The sequence below is a fragment of the Neopelma chrysocephalum genome, unplaced genomic scaffold (genome assembly GCF_003984885.1).
Source record: "Neopelma chrysocephalum unplaced genomic scaffold, ASM398488v2 Primary Assembly neopelma1_96936, whole genome shotgun sequence".
Taxonomy (NCBI): domain Eukaryota; kingdom Metazoa; phylum Chordata; class Aves; order Passeriformes; family Pipridae; genus Neopelma; species Neopelma chrysocephalum.
Genome location: NW_020925579.1, coordinates 357,789 through 378,276, shown reverse-complemented (window position 1 = coordinate 378,276; position 20,488 = coordinate 357,789). Strand labels below are relative to the sequence as shown.

Sequence of the window (20,488 nt, the reverse complement as noted above, 5' to 3'; positions counted from 1 at the left end):
GTACATTTGTTTCAGGTTTTTTCATCTATAAAGGTGAGTCACATCATACCCCAACCTTCAGGTAGACAGTGTATTGATTTTTCCCGTTCAGCCAGGGTAAAGTATTTAGCAGTAACTTCCAGTTGTAAGGTAGGGAACAGTAATTGTGCACACATGTCGTGATCTTTGGAGAATGAAGTAAAGTGGAGAGGTCTTTTAATGAGCTTGGAGAGGGAGAGAGGAACTCAGAGAAAGTAAAGGTATTATTACAGTTCAACAGTAAGCCCTATTCATGCTCAGAATCCTAATAAAATCTGCATGCCATTTATTCAAATTCAAAACAAAGAAACATATAAGCTGTGAAAAGAGAAAAGCTAAATCAACAAAACAATTTCTAGCCCTGTGTGTACATTTCTTTGTAAGTTGGCATCCAAAAACTAAGAAAAAAAGCTAGAAAATTCTCATTCTGAGAAGGGAAATTATAACTGTCTTCTCAAGAATTCATACATGAGAAAAGTGAAAATGCTGCCTAGTATTAACATACTTAGAACCACCAGGAAGGCTTGCATAGAAATCTATTTTGATATATGCACATATGTGTGCATATATGCATGTCTATACTTATATATATATACGTATTTAATTTGTTAGGTAGCATTTTTCTAGTTTTGAATTTTATCTAAATCTAATAATCTTAAATATACTATATATAGCAATTTCTGATGCCTGTTTAACCTTGATAATATAATATTTTTTTTGCCTTTTCTGGAAGTTGTAACTATGATATGTGTCTATAAATAGACACATGGATTTTTTGCAGACCTGCATTTATTTCCTCCAAGAACAATTAATAAGGCAAAACCCTTGAATAATGCAAGTTGAACCTTCTTAAAGAGGCTTGCAAAAACGCCACTGAAAAATTCATTTACTTGATGTTTCAAGTGTATTTCATAACAACACACACATGTTGTATTGCTTCTGCTTTTGGGGTAGCTAATTCCATAAATAATGAATTGAAATTACATAATTAATTATCAAGGCCTAGGGTTCAATGTAAAATACTTTAGGTTAAGATCCCCAAATAAATATTTAATATAGAATTTCATAAGGGAGTTACTGTGTATATACCAGATTGTTAATGAATGGTTTTACAGAAGGAGAGATTAACTATATAATAGATGAAACACCCGTTAAACAGATTCTAATTCTAATATACATTTCTCCAAAATTTTAATTCTAATATCCATTTCAAGGTACTATACTTGTCTTACAGATGTATTAATATCACAGAATCACAGAGCATTATGAGTTGGAAGGGACCACAAGGATCATCAAGTCCAACTCCTAGTCCTGCAGACGACCATTCCCAAGAGTCACAGCACGGGCCTGAGAGTATCATCCAAACACTTCTTGAACTCTGTCAGGTTTGGAGCTGTGACCACTTCCCTGGGGAGCCTATTCCAGTGCCCAACCACCCTCTGGGTGATGAAGCTTTTTCTGATATCCAACCTAAACGTCCCCTGACACAACTTCAGGCCATTCCCTTGGGTCCTGTCACTGGTCACCACAAAGAAGAGATCAGTGCCCATCCCTCTTCTTCCTCTCACAAGGAAGTTATAGACTGCAACAAGGTCTCCCCTCAGTCTCCTCCAGGCTGAACACACCAAGTGACCTCAGCTGCTCCTCATACGGCTTCTCCTCAAGGCCCTGAACCATCTTCGTTGCCCTCCTTTGGACACTCTATAAGAGCTTAATATCTTTCTTATATTGTTGTGCCCAAGACTGCACACAGTGTTGAAGGTGAGGCCACCCCAGTGCAGAGCAGAGTGGGACAATCCCCTCCCACGACTGGCTGGCAATGCTGTGCCTGATGTCCCCCAGGACACAGTTGGACCTCCTGGGTGCCAGGGCACTGCTGACTTATATTCAACTTGATATGGACCAGGACGCCCAGGTCCCTTTCCATGGCACTGCTTTCCAGTATCTCATTCCCCAGTCTGTACAAACATCCAGGGTTGCCCCATTCCAGGTGCAGAATCCGTCACTTTTCTTTATTGAACTTCATATGGGTTGGTGACTGCCCAGTCCTCTGATTTGTTGAGGTCTCTCTGCAAGGCATGCCTGCCCTCGAGGGAGTCAACTGTTCCTCCCAGTTTTGGGTCACCTGAAAATTTGCTTAGTATCCCTTCCAGTCCTGCGTCCAAGTCATTTATGAAGATGTTGAAGGGCACAGGGCCCAAGATGGAGCCCTGTGGAACCCCACTAGTGACAGGTCATTGGTCTGATGTCACCCCATTCACTGTTACCCTCTGTGCTCAACCCATGAATCAATTTCTCACCCACTGCATGATGTGTTTATCCAGCTGCATGCTGGACATTTTGTCCAGAAGGATCCCGTGAGAGACAGTATTGAAAGCTTTGCTGAAATCCAAAGAGATTACATCAACTGGCTTCCCTTGAACAACTAGGTGGGTTACCTTGTCATAAAAGGAAGTCAGGTTGGATAAGCAGGACATTCTTGTCATGAAACCATGCTGGCTGTGACCAATGACTGTGTTGTCCTTCAAGTGTTTTTCAATGCTTCCCAGAATAACTTTCTCCATAACTTTACCTGGCACTGAAGTGAGACTGACAAGCCTGCAGTTTTCAGGGTCCTCCTTTTTGCCCATCTCAAAAATCGGGACATTTGCCAGCTTCCAGTCAGCTGGGGCTTCTCCGGATTCCCCAGACCACTCAAAAATCAAGAGAGGTTTTCTGATGACATCAGCCAACTCTTTGAGGATTTTTGGATTAATCCCATCAGGCCCCATATTTTACTTCGTATGTAATTTTAAACAGCTATTTTACTGTATAGCTAGTAGCAGCCTTATATGAATAAATCCGTGGGAATCAATGTGATGTTGGTACAGAAGCACTCACAGAAGTACCAGGTACTTGCATAAAACATACCAGAGTACAGTGCAAGAGTCTGTGCTCTGCTCTACGTGGGGCAGGCTGGAGCCTTATCTCCTTGGATTTTGCCAGCAGGCTTCACAGAATAAAAGAGAGGCACAGCATTAGGACAAGTTTTGGCAGAGCAGTGTCAGTTCACAAGTTGTCTTGCATTAAATTGATTACTAAAGATGTGCAAGCAATTTGTGTTAAATGAAAGTATTTGGATATGGGTCATGGGTCTGACTGCCCTGCCCAAATGGTTATTTCATAATTGTCTACCGTGGGATTTCTTTCATTTTCACTGAAGCATCTGGTACTAGCTATCGTCCTACAATACATGGTAGGATGGAGGCAATATTATTGTTAGGTATGGGCATTTTTGTGTGCTAATTGAAATTATCTTTTAATTAAAATTCATTTTAATCCTCTATCTCTGTCTACACCCAAATTTTGCTCAGCTTTACTGAAAAGTCCAGTAAAGGCTGGTGTTTGAGGTAGAAATCTCTGTAGTATTTTGGGTAAACAAATTACAAGCATGAACATTTCTAACAATCTAGAGTGTTAAAAAATTCATTTGATAGTGAAATGTACCTCATTCTTAATGTAAGTGCATTTGCAGGACACAATATCTTGATCTAGCTGAATGCAAGAGATTCCACCACTTACTTCCTCACAGTACATTTAAGATTTACCCAGGAAAAGCAAACATGTCCTTAGGACATTATCCTAAGGCCGCGACAGACACCCAAACAGTGCACAGTTACAAAAGGTCCCAGTGTAATACCTGAATGGCAAGGACATATTTCCTAGTGCAGTTACTCCCTGGCTCCGGATGAAGTCCCTGGTGCTCTAGGTTTTCTCTTATGGTGAATCAGCAAGATGTACCTATCTTTCAAAGGCTTGATGGACTGGTCATAAAGTACCTAAAAAATCTTTAAAGAAAGGCACTAGAATAGTATACTTACTGTTTCCCACACACATTGTGAATGACCAGAAATGCTTTTGTAATGCTGAAAAAAACCCACAACCAAACAGACCAAAACCAACCAGTTTCTTTGTATTAAATATTTAGCAGGGATTTCTTTTTTTTTCCCCCTGGGAATTCAGTAGATACATGAAAATGTCAGCTTCCACAAAAGCATTTCTATTCATTTTTGACAGACATTTATCACCTATCATACTGCAAAAGACAATGGAAAGGGCCAAAGTTCAAGAAACAAACCCATCTTTCTCTAAGATGAGCTCTGTGATCTGCAATATTCTAATACTGAAAGGAGTTACACTCTTCAGTTAGGCTAATGAGTTCATCTGTATGGCACAGACTGACATGGTTTTAAGGAAAATCACATCTCAAATCTAAATTTGGCAACACAAATCCAGTGGGAATAAGGACTTGCCAAGGGTTGAAACTTCAATCGTGTTTATATCTGCTTCCCAGTATAACAGTAAAGGCACATAATTGGTCTGTAAGTTACCTCATAAACATGCAAGTGTTCTTAAGTCTGCACTGAAATATATTGTTATCGGTTTTTTCTTGAGATAAATTCTATCTTACCCTATCATCTAGAAAGAGACTTCACCTTTGAAAATTTTACTTAAATCTAAATCAAATGGGGATTTTGGCAGAGGATAGGGTGAGGAACATTGGAGTACCTCTGCAATTTACTTCTTCTTCTAGCATGCTCTTTTTGATTCATAACATAGACTTTCTTATATTACCATACGTAAACCTCCAGTTATTTGAAACAAGATCTTCAGATCAACCGCACAAATGTTACATTCTTTACACTTATACAAAGTAATTGGGAGAAATAACTAATTCATGTATTGTCATTCACCGTAAGGTTTTACTTTTTGGCCCTGTTATTAGCAGTTACAGTCAGATACACAGTATATACTGTGAAAATATCTAAAAACTATAACCAAGCACAAATTTTACACTGTGAATTGTGACTACTCCCTCTTTCTCTTCAGGGAGAAGTTAATTTAAAATTGTCTTCAACTTTAGTATATTTTATGATGGTTTTAGTTTGGAGATACTTCAATGCCATGAAATTACCTAATATATATCCCAATATATATATTAAAATATATTTTACAAAATACAGAGGAGGCAAAAAAATACAAGTTAAAACTCCTATCTTCCTAAAAGATTCAAATTTACATCTCCAAAATAACATACATTGAAAGGGGAGTATGGGGTCTCAAACACCTTGGGACAGATGGCTCTATTTTCATGACATTCAAGGGGGGAGCAGAAACATTTGTGACTCAGTGGATGGTTACTACCTGCAGGCATCAGGATGTCTGGGTTCTTGTGCATATACTATATTTTAGATGAAGGTGCACAAGCCAAATTAGATCATCCAGACCAAGAAGTTAAAGATTTGAGTCAGGGCACTCTCTTGGGAAAAAGTAAGTTGCCAAAACACCTCAGTCAGGAGAGACTCAGACTGTTTCTTATGTTTGCCCCAAAAGTTGCTGTCACTTGTTCATTCCTATCCAAATGGCCAACAGCTAAGCTACCTTCTTTTTCCATTTCAATTAGGGGATTAAAAAAAAAAAAAAAGGCTCAGCTAACTTTATCATTCCCACAAAGCTCTTCCTTAGTTTTTCATCTATCATTGTGGTTGTTGAGTGTGGTTGAGGAGTCAGAGTTAATTGCAAAGGGCTTGACACCTAAAAGTGACATGCAGAGGGGTTTCTTGGTGGGGCCACAGAGAAACCAACCCACAGTTACAGCTTTCTATGCTTCTGTTTTCAGTGGTCCTTTTACTGAGGGCCTTGACAAGTCGACCTGTAAAAAGTAAGGTACCTAAATTTATTTCTTAATTTGGAGAAATTGCATTTACCTAACATTTGTTAATGCAGAATGTTTTGAAATTTCTCTTTCAGAAAAGAGGAGGCTCCTTAGACTGAGCTACAGTTAAGTCTATTACTGTAGCTTGTCCAGAACATCTTTATTTGTGTATGTGTAGAAAGATAACTTGACCTAAAAAATCAAGAAAATGTGAGAAGCTTTAGAAAGCATATGTTGTGCAGAAGAGGAGGAAGAAAGTTGATGCCAAGAAATGACAGCATGTGTAAATTGTCTAACATGATGGGGAAGAATGTGGAGAAGAGGCATAAAAAGAATTCAAATTTTTGTCACATGCTTAAGGTCACTTTGAAAAAAATTTAATAAAGGACCCAAGAAGTCACACAATGAGAACAAGAGCTCATGAGAAGTTTAAGAACCCTTTAGAAAAAAATCTTAGAAATGTCCATTGTACTGTAAACCATTCAATTCACCATGGGTAAGAGTCTGAAATCTTTAATCCAGACAAATTATAATGCCACCAAAGAGACCTATAATGTCCAGCAAGGATGAATAAAGCAAAAATAAGGTTCTACTAACTACACATAAGAGATAGGATTCCATAGATACGCTGTATTCCTGTTATATTATTTTCTCTTATCAAAATACCTCAAGGGTCATCATGGCTGTTTTCATGCTAAAATAATAATAATAAACAAAAAGCATGGTCAGCTACAGTGGCACTTCGCACCATCCATCAGTTACAGAGCTTGAAACAGGAAGCACCATTTTCCAAATTGAAAATGTTTGAATGGGCTGTCAAAAAGCCTCTCAGTAAATGTGTTCCATCCAACAGAAACAAACCCTCTGCAAACAAATCAAGTGGTGCAGAAATCCTTTCACAAGATGATAGGCAAGGCCTCCATGCTGACACTGTATGCAAGCCAAGTTTTCATGTACTTTGATGGCTGACCTCCAACTCCTGACATATTCATTATATTCCAGCATGTTGGGCGCAGATTGCATTGAAGTGATGACAGCTACAAGACAGCCAACAAGGAATATGGGCATTCTGGCAACAGGTGGCCTTTCATTTGTACTGGGAAAGTTAATCTAGTTTATCATCAAAGTATATTATGTTCAAGAAGTGTCATGTTTTGAGAAGTATAGTGACAGATCAAACAGGGGAAGCAGTCTTCCAAAGACTGTGACATTTTTTGTCGACCAAAGCTTTCAAACTACTCTATTGTTTATGCTTGATTTAGGTCAGATAAAAGTTATTCCACTGTCTCAGGGTTTACACTGTTGGCTCCAAATTACAGTTTCTGCCCTATGTCAAAGGCTGATGGAAGCACGCCGTAAAGTATGCAGCCCTGTGACTACTATCAGCTGCACACTGGTAAATACTTTATTACCTTGAAAAAGGTGATTTTAGAAAGATTATATTCCTCAAGGAAAAATAACAGCTAGAAATACTTCTGGTAATGTGTGTGTCTTTAGCTCTGAAAACCACATTAGCTGCAAATCCAGTCCTGAAAATTCTTACCCCCTTCCCCACTTTGCTTATCTTTTTCAATAGACTGAGGAAAAAGCGTGTAAAATTGAAATCATGTCAAAGTCTCATAACAGAAGTGGTTATGTGAACTCTTGGTTTAATTTCACTTCTGCTTTTGGTGGTAGGTCAGAGAAATACCGCACTGCAGTTAAAGCAAACCAGTGATTTTACATGTGAGAAAATAGTCACAGAGCTGGCACCAATTTTTTGGTTGAAACTGTTTTGTGGTAACAAAGTATTTTTTAACTAAACCAATTTTTAGTAAATAAATCCACTTACCATGGAAATTACAAAGAAATGTAGTCAAGAGATATCAATGAGCAGAAAAGACCCAAACCCGAGACACTAAAACTAGAAATGGAAATCTGGAAATCCTGGTGCAAACCAGGATTAATAACAGCTTTAATAGCAGCTTTAATAACATAAATCACTTTTTCTTCTTTACTGAAGAATGCAGACTCTCTGGAATACAGACTTAGCTAAGGATCTTGGGGGTAAAATTAGATGCATCAAGAAAAATGTGATCTAACCAGGGAAATTAAGTCACCAACAGTACCAGCAGCCTAGCAGGGCTTGAATGATGGTTCTTATAAGGTACCATGGCAACATCTCCAAATCAAAACATCAGGCATTCAGATGACATAAAGTTTATGGATTTCTATCAAAAATAGATTAATGGACAATGTAGACAAGTGGCTTCAATTCATAAAATAAAATTTGTCAAATAAAGAAAAAAAACCCCATCCTTTTCTAGCATTTTTTGTTTGTGGTATAGTTAATATTAAACTATTACTGAATAAGGATCCACATGCAAAGATCAGTGTTTACAGAGCCATTGTGCTGTCTACTCTTATACGGATCTGAATCATGGGTCATCTACCGCCACCACCTGCGTCTCCTAAAACGCTTCCATCAACGCTGCCTCCGCTCAATCCTAAACATTCACTGGTCAGATTATGTGACCAATACATCTGTCCTTGAACAAGCAGCAGTCACAAGTATTGAGGCCATGTTGCTGAGAACACAGCTGCGTTGGGCAGGGCATGTCTCCAGGATGAAGGACCACCGCCTCCCTAAGATCGTGCTCTATGGTGAACTTGCCACCGGTTGCCGCAAGAGAGGAGCCCCGAAGAAAAGATACAAGGACTCCTTGAAACAACATCTCAGCCTTGGCCATATTGACCACCATAACTGGTCTACTCTGGCCTCCAATCGGGAGGTCTGGAGACAGACCATCTATAATGCTGCTGATGCCTTTGACAAAGCACGCAGGATCACCCTTGAGGAGAAAAGACAATGCAGAAAGAATCGAGCCTTGAAGAATATACCATCCAAGGAGTCTTTCTGCTGTGTCTTTTGCAACCGGACATGCCTATCTCGTATTGGCCTTTTTAGCCACCAACGCGCTTGCAACAAATGTGGGTAGAGTCCTTCCCAAATCTTCGTTTGCAAAGCCTAGCCATGATAATGATGATTACTGAATAAGGATCCACATGCATTTTTACAGAAGAGCAGTGTGAAAACTCAGGGTATGTATATAAATAAGATTTTTGAAGAGGTGAATGTTAAGAAGGAATCTCATAAGAATATTTTGCTTTTGTATCAATTGAACACAATATTTAAAAGATTTTAAGCAATACAGATGTATTTATGCTTTAGCTGAGGTGAAGAATGTGTTCCCTGAAGTCACTGCTGCCTCCTTCATTCTGACACTCATTCGTCTTTGAGCACATGAACTAAATTAGTTCAAGGTGCAACTTCATGAAAAAATGTGTTCTAGAAGAGCACAGGTCAATTACATCCCTTAGTCCTTGCAACCAAACCAGATTTAATCCAAAGACACTTACAACCAGTTTCTAGCTTTTCCAGCAAAGAATTTCCTTCTTTTTTTTTTTTTAATTGAAATATGCTAAGGAGGTAATTTCTCAGATAACACTGCTTTAAGACATCTCAGAAACCTTCAGAAACTGTGGCATAAGTACATAATGTTTCTGACATGACCCATAAGAAATCTGAATCATCTTCTCATATAACCTTCACGTATATACTTATTAAGAAATTAACATATTTTAGGATCATATGAGAAAATATTGGGTCTGATGAATGGAGTCTTCTTTCAAGTTAGGAAAAGCAAAAACACACATCATCTTGAAAAGGAAAGCCAGTTAGGAGAAAAAAAAGTTGTAAATTAATTACACACGTTTTCAGAATGTGACAGAAGAAACAGAACTCACAGCATTATTTAATAAGGAAAAGCAGACAAACAAACAAGTTTTCATAGATTAATTCACCCAGATCACCACTCCTCACTGTTATAATGGCTGTTGATGCCCCTTAATTGACAGGTGTTAGTATCTTCACTTTTCTAAGTCCTTTCCTGAGTACATAAGACTTGATCCTGGTTCATCAGTTTCTTGCATTAATCTGTCCAGTAGATTTATAACTTCTGATTATGATCATCTTTACAATGTTGTACAATTAATTAAGATATATGTGCATTCTACTCCTTTGTGTGACTGAAAGCACAATCATATCCATAGGCTCTAATTTCTTTCTCATTACAACAAAATATATTTCTATTTTTTTGAACAGAGATGCCATTCTCCGTCTATTGCTGATGTTGACCTAACTCCCTACAACTCGTTTTACAAATTACTTTTAATTTGAAAAGATAATACGCAGCTCCTTATGCTATGCTCTTATCTTTCCCCTGTGATCCTAGCCATCAGAGGTAGAATGTTTTGGAATTTTAATTTAATTTTACTGCAGTTTTTCCCAATTTTGTCTGCAATCCCTGTAGCCAGTTATTGAGTAGCTGGGAGCTGAAAATCACATGTAATTTGGTTAACCAGGCAATTTTGCAAGTTTTCTGCAACAAAGACCACATGGCAGAATTATGACATACAGTGTTGATTGTCAAAGTTAAATAATAACCATTTGAAATAATTTTTACCTGCTGTTTTATAAAGAAACTTCCCCTTTTCTGCCCTTATGGTGTTGCAGTTAGCCTGTGAAATCAGATACATGGAAAACAGGCTTTGTATGGCTTCCTGCCTCCTGAAAAGGGGAAAAGAGTGGACTCAGTATGAAGTTCTAACGTCTCAAGACCAGAGTGGTTATTCTGCTTAAGGAGAAAGACAGAAATAAACTTAATTTGAATCATGAACCTCCTTCAGATGAAAGGAGGGTTTGAGTCTTGTTCCAAAATATTTTAAGAAAAAAACTTGAAGGCTAAATTTACTTCCTTCTTTATAGTCACTATTTGTGTGAAGGTCTGCATGGCAAATGCAAGGGGAGAGAAAATTACACCAAGAAATTCTGAAAAAAGAAAATTTTGTTATACACATCACCCAGTTTTATAACTTCTAATGCTTTTATACATTGTCTAGCAGTATGGGGTTCTGGTCCAAAAAGGAAGTTTATTGGTATTATTCTACTGAAAACAGTTAGCAATAATACTAAAAGACAGATGGACAAAATAATCATGAGAAGTTCTCAACAGAAGAGTATTGCTAGAGTCAGTATTGTTGCTGTTTCTGCCACATTTGAATGAAAACACTTGATTCTCATCCCTATTTATAGTTGTCTTTGCTTAATTCATCATTAAAATCTTTTTCATAAATTATAATTTCTAAGAATAATGATTAAACTTTAAATAGGTAAGTGTTGCTTACTCAGAATACTTGGAGACTGAGATAGCCTTGTTAACAGGACAGAGAGGTGTCAGGGCTTTCAGTTATGGGAAGTAACACTTAGCCACGTGTTTCTAGTAAAACCTTTCAGAATTGAGAGTTATGTTTCTCAGTGGTTTTTTGGTTTGGTTTTGTTTTGTTTTTTAATGAACACTTCTTGTGTTTGCTTAAAAGATCACCTTTGCAGTAAACACTCTAACCAGAGAGAATTTGTGAAGGAAAACACTAAGCAAACACTAAGGACACTAAGGCATTCTCTGGACTGACTCAAAGCTATAGTTTTGATACGACTAAAAAAGCCCATAGTGCTATTTCACTCAAAAATCTTAACAGCAAGCAAAGTGTGTTCCCTGTTTCCTGTGAAGTATCCAGGTAAGGTCAAATCTGTACCATAACCCTGCAGCTGACCTCATTTGATTGACCTTATGCCAACTCTGAAAGTGCTCTGTTTATACTACAGTTTTGCCTCAGTTATCTGCATGTAAAACACTTTGCCATGTAAGGAAACCAGTGAAAAAAGAACATATACAACTCTTCCATTTATGGGTGCTATCAGACTAACCCAAAAGCAAAAACTGTGTTAGACAATTGTATTGTCTGTCCCATTTTGTTGTTGCCATAGAGAAGTGCCAACAGAAATATAACTACAGTTGCAAGACTGTGCAGTGGCACAAGTAAATGCACACTCCTCTGACTACACTGTGGGAAAAGAGTCCAAAGTGAGTTGTCTTCCCCTGTCTCCCACAAAAGCAGTGAATTATGGAGAAACTGTATCTTTTCCCTGCAGAAATTTGTGACATTTGGGTGACAGTGTCACTGATTAACATCCTCACAATGCATTTGGCCTATGACAGATATTTATTCTCTAGAACAGTGTTTCTTATGTTTACACATCTGTAGCACACATCCCAAAAACATCCTTCTTCTACTGCTGTCACGTATCAAGTAGTTAAGACTTTGAAGACATTAACAGAGTTATGGAGCGGATTATCCTGTGTGAAATCACACAGCAGCTACAGGATGGACAAGGGATCAGACCCAGCCAACACGGGTTTAGGAGGGGCAGATCCTGTTTGACCAACCTGATCTCCTTTTACGATCAGGTGACCCACCTGGTGGACGAGGGAAAGGCTGTGGATGTGGTCTATCTGGACTTCAGCAAAGCCTTTGACACTGTCTCCCATAGCATACTCCTGGAAAAGCTGGCAGCCCACGGCTTGGACAGGGGCACTCTCTGCTGGGTCAGGAACTGGCTCGAGGGCCGGGCCCAGAGAGTGCTGGTGAACGGAGCTGCATCCAGTTGGAAGCCGGTCACCAGTGGTGTCCCCCAGGGGTCAGTGCTGGGCCCAGTCCTTTTTAACATCTTTATCGATGATTTAGATGAGGGGATTGAGTCCATCATCAGCAAATTTGCAGATGACACCAAGTTGGGAGGGAGTGTCGACCTGCCGGGAGGCAGGAGGGCTCTGCAGAGGGATCTGGATAGACTGGAGAGATGGGCAAACTCCAATGAAATGAAGTTCAACAAGGCCAAGTGCCGGGTCCTGCACTTTGGCCACAACAACCCCCTGCAGCGCTACAGGCTGGGGACAGAGTGGCTGGAGAGCAGCCAGGCAGAAAGGGACTTGGGGGTGCTGATCGACAGGAGGTTGAACATGAGCCAGCAGTGTGCTCAGGTAGCCAAGAAGGCCAATGGCATCCTGGCCTGTATCAGGAACAGTGTGGCCAGCAGGAGCAGGGAAGTGATCCTTCCCCTGTACTCTGCATTGGTGAGGCCACACCTTGAGTATTGTGTTCAGCTCTGGGCCCCTCAGTTCAGGAAGGACATTGAGGTGCTGGAGCGGGTCCAGAAAAGAGCAACGAGGCTGGTGAAGGGACTTGAGCACAAGTCCTATGAGGAGAGGCTGAGGGAGCTGGGGTTGTTTAGTCTGGAGAAGAGAAGGCTTAGAGGCGACCTCATCACTCTCTTCAACTACCTGAAGGGAGGTTATAGCCAGGCGGGGGTTGGTCTCTTCTCCCGGGCAACCAACAATAGGACAAGGGGACATGGGCTCAAGCTCTGCCAGGGGAGGTTTAGGTTAGATGTTAGGAAAAAATTCTTTACAGAGAGGGTTATCAGACATTGGAACGGCCTACCCAGAGAGGTGGTGGATTCACCATCCCTGGAGGTTTTTAAAAAGAGATTGGACATGGCCCTTAGTGCCATGATATAGTAATTGGAGTTGGATCAGGGGTTGGACTTGATGATCTTGGAGGTCTCTTCCAACCCTACCTATTCTATGATTCTATGATTCTATAAAACATACCATGTAATTAAAATGCATTCTAGATGTTGTCTTGTAAAGAATAACAGTTCAGAAAGAGAGGCAATAAGTTTTTCATCCTAAAATGTACATATATCTTGTATGAACAAAGCAATGAAGGTATCAAAATACATGCTAATATGTCAAATGTCTGCAGTAATTTAATGGCATGGGCTTCTGATGAATTTCTGTGACATTGCTACTAATTTTTCTTAATAAGAAAAATTAGTTCTACATTCCATCATACCACTTTCTGGAGGTATGCACTGAGGAACTAGTGTACAGTAACTCAAATTAGATACAACATGTCTGCATAATTTACTTCATGCTGTTAATTACCCCTCCAGAGAGATTTTAATGATGTCATATTTAGTAATACAGATTTGTCTATGTATAAGCACATGTTTAAACTGAGTGGAATGTATTTTGTTTTGGTACATGGCTGGCAACCTAGCAATATCGTATAAGAGGATGTTGAATAAGCTGATTTTTACTGGTCCTCCTGCCAATAAGAGATTGATAGTGTAGAAGGCTTCTCTGGGAGGCATTTTTTTCCTGACCAGATTGTTCTGTGGAGAGCAAAGTGACTTAATCCCTAGGTCCTTTTCCTTTTGCAGTTCAGAACAAAGGATCCAGCCACATATAGTCACAGACTTAATATGTACTCTGCAGGGAGTTGTGCTGAGGAGGTAAATCCTACACTTTTCTTACAGCTCAGCCTTGACTGTATTTCATTGTCCTTTCCTGGAAAATAACATTGATTGATCAGAATAAAAAGCACCTCCTGGCAAAGGAGTACTGGCAAGTTACAAGGGGTTTGGCTGGGGAGAGAATCTCCTCTCTAAACACCAGAGATGAAACAGGATAGAAACTTTTTTCAATAGGATGCCGTAGTTCAAAGTACACTGTTCCCATGAATGAAGGTAAATACATATTATAGTACTTGTTGAATTTGAGATAAGAACCTTGCCTCTCTAGAAGCTATTTCGCAATTTTGAAATTCCACACATTTTTCAGAAAATTTACTTACACCTGGTGATCTACTGCCGGTACTGTGGGTGCAACAAGGATTCCTGCTTCAGCCTATGCTCTCTATGCCAAAGTACTGCAATCTATGGTCTGTGGCCCTCCATATGTCCTGTATACCAGGGACATTTGGTTAAGCAGTAATTCAAGATGCTTGCTTCACATTGTAAGATTTCAACCTATATGGTTATTTTTGAAAAATAAAATATTGCATTTATAAACTGTACTTAAATGAAGAAGATATGTAGCAGTGTTTTTAGGCCCTGTGACCAGGGCAGAAAACTTGTTGACTTCCTTTATAGCTTGTTTCATCAGTCATGAAGATGAAAGTGAAAACTATGCTGAGAGCAGTATTTTAACTATAGCATGAGGAAATGTGCTTAACTTCTTAATTAAATGCTAGTAAGCAAGCAGTAAAAAAACTTGCAAATATTATTACAAATTTCAAAAATAATTAATTGTGTTAATCTATCCCATTTCCCTCTCATCATACCCTTTACTTTACTTCTATTGAATGTTCTGAAATCCACAGGATTAGCAAAGTGTTTAAGAAGGGAAAAAGGATAAAAAAAAAGTTTAGGAGTTTAAACGGAAATTATACCAATATACAAAACAGTTATGCAAAATACCAAGAAATCATTGTCCTTTCTTTATCCAGATTATTGACATTGCAAACATCCTTCAGTACAGAATGTACATTTTTTGAAAGCAATGAGAATCATTTATTGGAACTAACTTTCAAGATCTTATTCATCTTAATAAACTGACCACAGAAACTGCATGTCTAAAAGGATACAACTTTTTACATGACAATCTCTCACAATACTTGAAAAATAAGACCACAGTCTTACAATCAGTTTTCTCAGTTCCTTTACCTGTGTGTTAGGGAAAATTTTCTTCTCCTTCTTTGTTAAGTAATATTCAACAACTTTGATTTTTTATTTTTAAGGTAACAATTTGTCTTGCATCAGTTTGAAGGCATTTAATTTTTCATTTTACATGACTTGGAATATCTCCCTTTTCGCTATTCTAACTTTTTGTCGTCTGAGGACATTAAATATGTATTTTTCTTCATATGCTTCCTGTTTGGAAAGAATGTGTCTGTCTTCATGTTTCTTACATATGAACAATCTGTAACCTGTTTTTAATAAACTGAACTCAATTTCACATGTACCAATAGTCTATTGGATCTTGCCTACAGGAATGTTCCTTAAAGGTGCAAATGAAATTTAACTAGACAAAGAATAAGGTGTTGTTCTATCCTCCGTAGTATTTTTAACTCAGCATTTATTCCAGAACCCCTTTAGGGTTTCAGCTTGTTTAGTTGTCTACTTGCGTTAGGCCAAGTTCTCTTATGAATTGTACTACTCATAGTCAAGTGGTCCTCTAACTCTCTGGAGGTTAATAGAAGTCCACTGTCTCTTACCAGTGTTTAGATGATCTTTCTTTTTTTTGAGAGCCAAACCCAGACAAAAAACCCAAGCCACTATTTAGGAAATTATGTGATAATTTCCAGACTAGGAAAAGATTAAACTAACGGTCTTGATATTTTATAATTAGGCTCCTCTGGGGTAATGATACAAAGTTCTTAAAAAGACTGAAATATATCCAAACATTTCCAAAGTGTTTTAAAGTACCGTAAGTGGTGCAATTTTCTGTTTTATCATCTATTTAATTTAACAAACAAAAAGCGTCAAATGGTGTTCTCCCAGTAGCTTGGTGTTATGATTTCTTCGTACATACAAAGATGAGACTCAGGGATATTACAGAATTGTAAAGATAGGGAAAAGATCCATGGTTTATTGGCAAGAAATAGATGAACTTGTAATTTCACTTTTAAATTCATCACATTCCGTTAGACAGCAAAACCACTTGTGAACATTACTGCAGCTGGGAAGCCTGTTACAGGATCTCCTTTGTCTGAAAAACCACTCAAATGAAGCAACCAGGGAGGAATCTTTTTGGTTGATATACTTCCTTTGCAGTAACTCAGACACTAAAGACAATATTTTTAAGCACAACTTAGTCAATAGTGCCTTCAAATTTAATTTGGGCACATTTTCACATAAAAGGATCACCTAACAAAACTCCTAATTCTTTTGATTCTTTGTTTTACACTCAGACTCCACTCAACTAATGGGAGTGGGCTTTCACCATGTTTCTGAAACTGTCACATTTTTAGTCATTTATACTTCACCATCCAAAGGACTTGATTTGACTGACATAAATGTCCTGCACATTATTCAAAAATATATTAAATGAGATTCCCCTATTCATCATAGTTATAAAAGAGCCTGCAACTTTGTATATTCTGAGATTTGTACAACTGTCAGCTAAAAACCTCTGATTCTGTGTGGACTATAGACCTAAGTGATTGAGGATGTCTCTCTCTGTCGAGTTGTCAGGAAATAATTTATTCTGATAAATGCAAAAACTTTAGCTTTGTAAGTCTTCAAGGCTATACCACTATCCGGACATTTGCCTTTGATCCAATATAAACGAAGATACCTGTTCTGATGAATGGCATAATTTAATTATTTAATTTTTTTCCTCTTTTCCACTAAGGGGCTGTTAATAAAATATGGGATTAAAAACAAAACCAAAAAAATAATGTAATGAATCTTTTTGAAGAAGGACTTGTTTACTTTGAATATGGTGAAATATCATTCATGGTTCTTCTAGAAGCATTCAGCCTATGAGAGGCTGTTGCAATGAGAAACTACACCAATAAAAATTGATAGACTACTCTGAGTGACAGGAGATGCTTGATACACGGTCATTTCAGAACATATGAGAAACACTTCAAAAAAGGTGCCTAATGCCAAGGCCTAACTAAGTTGTCTGTCATGGTTATCACAGCAGGAGGTAAAGAAGGTGGACCAGTTCCAGTCTCATATTCCTTGTGAATATGAGAAAGAACTCATTTCCACTTTTCTGTCCCTCCTTTCACATTCTGATCAGCTGACAGACCTTATCTAATTAGGAATAAAGACCTTCATATTTTCTAAACCATGAGTGCTTAAGAGTGAAGTTTTGTCCTTCCTCATGCAATACTTGCTATTGCACAAATGAAGGTCAGAATCCAAGCCCAAGAGTCATCAAATAAAAATTTAATCAAATAAAAACTTGATTATGCACAAATTTCTCTTCTAGGCACTTGTAGCCTAGTTATTACCTCTTTCTGCCAAACTGATGAAATATTATGATCTGCTGGGCTATTTAATCCTTATGAAACAAAAAAGCTCACACAAAGGTGCATTATCAGAAGAGGAAAGACTTGTATTGGCTTTTTTTACCATACCAGGGTGGGAGGGGTTAAGCATAAAGAACAGTACAAAAAAAAGTCTTAAAGGTAATAACAAACTGCCTCACAGCATACAGAACAAACATTAAAATTATTGGGTTTACAGTTCATTGCAAGCATCCCAGATGTTTCATACAAAAGAGCAGCTAAGCTGACCTATGATTTCATTCTGACATCATAGAAATATAAGTTTGCCATGAATGAGAGAGCAGTAAAAATGCAGCACTGGCAGATCTGACATTCAACACTGAAGAAATCAAAGACAATGTTTGCACCAGTTTTTGGGTCATGGAGACTTCTGACATGTGCAGTCTGAATCAAAGTCCATTAGTGCTTTCATGTCAGCCCCAGTTATGGTTTTGATTCACCACTGCTGTCACAGAGAATATGTCATTCACACATCTTTCCTTTTCAGTCAGCTATTTGGAATAGCATGTAAAATGGGTTTTGAAAATTGGTGTTATCTCTCAGTTCTAGCAGTACTCCCAGGCCAGGTCACTTATTTTAACAAAATAAGTAAACGAAACCCCCACCAACCTTGTGGTGGTAGATTTGGGAAAGGACATCTCCAGTAGATAAAGTAAATCAGACTGAATGGTATTGGGGAATACAAAGAAGGTTGCTTTCCTTCCTGCCTACCGGTTCACTGGCCCCATGAAGCTCAGTCTCTCTCATTCGACAACCCTGGTGATCCTACCACAAAATTCCTGGGTAGAAATTTGCCTGCAGTGGCATGAATTTTAGCTAGTGGTCCAGATGGACCTGAAAGATAAGAGTACCTCTCTGGCACCATAGTTTTGCAACCATAATCTCTTCTCTCACTCCACTGCTTATTTGTTCCCTGACAGACATTGCCTTGCTCTGTATGTGAGCTGCCTGTGGCATAGCAACTTTGCTGGGTTTGTCCCAGAAGTGGTACAGGTGAAGTAAGTTTTAAATATAGGAACCAGGGCTGATACACATCCATCAGCATATCTCAGCTTTTTCTATTCATGCAACTTACAGTCACCCAACTATCCTATGGGCTACACAAGAAACAGGAGACAGGTCAGCTTCTCACTCATGCTTGGTGAAGACAAAAAGGGTCTTTTCATTATTAAGAAAACTCAGCATCTAAGCCAAGCTAAAATAGGTCACAAAAGCTATGTAAGCAGTAACTTCAGCAAGCTAGACACAAAAGTTCTGCTCATGGTGAGACAATAAATTAAAATAAATTAATAAAGTAAATGCAATGGTGAATGTGCTTTACACTGATTAATTGTGTTATTGTTTTGCTGCCTACATAGAAATAGATTTTTAGCCCTGATTGTTTTGCTCATGTGTTTGACTGTCCAGAGAGTGTAGAACCACAATCTACTCTGAAGGTCAGTGAAGTGTTTAATTTGCCTTATTTTCAGGGGCACATATGTCAACATATTGCAACCACATTTTCAAACTTGGTTTGAATCTTCAGTGTTAGAGTTCTTACATCACTTGCTCCATTGGATGATTTTCTCATTTAGATGTTTTTACTTTTATTTTACCATTAAAACCAAAGACTCAAGGATACAAAAGATGTCTGAAATACAACTGATCAGTTGCATCTTGGACGATCCACAATAATAGAGTAATATTTTCCTAATTTGGAAAGACTGTTATAGAATCTTGCTGAAATTCTGTCACAGGTTTTTAACTCAGTTTTTGCCTGTAACGAAACAAAAATAAAAAACATAAAGTTTCAAAGCTCTCATACATAATTTTATCATTAACAATGTAAATTGTTCCTATCAGTTTGTCAGACTGATATTTTGAGCAAACTTTTAAGAGATTTTTATAAGCCTAATTGTCAGTGGGGAAATAAAGAAATATTCTTTAAAAGCAATACTCTCTTCCTTTTCTATTACAATTACTGAGGAGCATAAGTCCAGCCAGAAACTTATTTTGAGCAAAAGAGTAAACAATGGTGCAAAGAGCCTAGTGTGAACTTATGCAACAGGTTTGATGTCACCTTGACCTAAAAAATTGATAAAATTTTTAAAAGCTATTTCTCCTTTGTTGTTACAGAATCTTGAATCTTATGTTTTGGACTACAGCACTGTCATGTTTCATGCCCTACAGCACAGTCATGTTTCATGCCCTTGTGTGATTTTCAAGTTCTTGGTTTAGAGAATAAGTAATACAGTTAAGAAAAACCAAGTTTTTTCAAATCTTCCTGGAATGTTTTTTCTACAGAAGAGAAAAAATGAGTTCAGAAACTTATGGATTAAAAAAAAAAAAAAAGAGTTTTTGGTGACAATTATTATACCATTTTTGTGTAGAAGGTCAAGAATGAGTATTCTGAATTCAGTAATTAAAGTTGAATCCAAAATTTTTTGAATTCAGAAATTTTCTCTTCATTCCCCTTATTTATGGTTCTGCTAGGAATTTGAAACTGGGGTATACTGGAATGAACAAATTCGTTTGTTGTAAAAGTCGAAGCTGACCACTCCTCTCTACAAGACACCTGATGCCCTCAGTGCAGCATAAAGTCTTTTTGCTTAATTAATGGTCCTAGGCAATTCTTTATTTAATTTAAAAATATATATAGTTAAAATTTAAAAGTTGGTTAGGACAGACTTACTGTGAAATCTAGTTACAGCACAAGAACTTAAATACAATTCTCCACAGGGAGATTTTTTTTGCAAAAGAACAGAAAAAGTTATTTCCATTCAGCTGAATTAGTTAAAACATTTTGCACATTTAGCAATAACAAATCTTAACTAATGTCACTTTATAATGAAGAACTAGAAATTTAGCAAGTCATTCTTCTGAAATATAGAAATCATGACTAGATTATTTCTCTATATTTGGTCATTCTTGATGCTTAAAGGTAAGGGAAAACATTTCTATTTGTGCTAAAAATAGCAAAAAGGAATTATA

General features: G+C 37.9%; 1 long non-coding RNA gene across 1 annotated transcript; it reads left to right on the top strand.

Annotated features, from left to right (window-relative positions):
• Positions 1 to 17,824: 17,824 nt before the first annotated feature.
• LOC113960924 lies at positions 17,825 to 19,703 on the top strand. The gene is made up of 3 exons (XR_003532152.1): positions 17,825 to 17,875; positions 18,439 to 18,516; positions 19,634 to 19,703. It is a non-coding gene; the product is annotated as an uncharacterized LOC113960924 (long non-coding RNA).
• Positions 19,704 to 20,488: the final 785 nt, after the last annotated feature.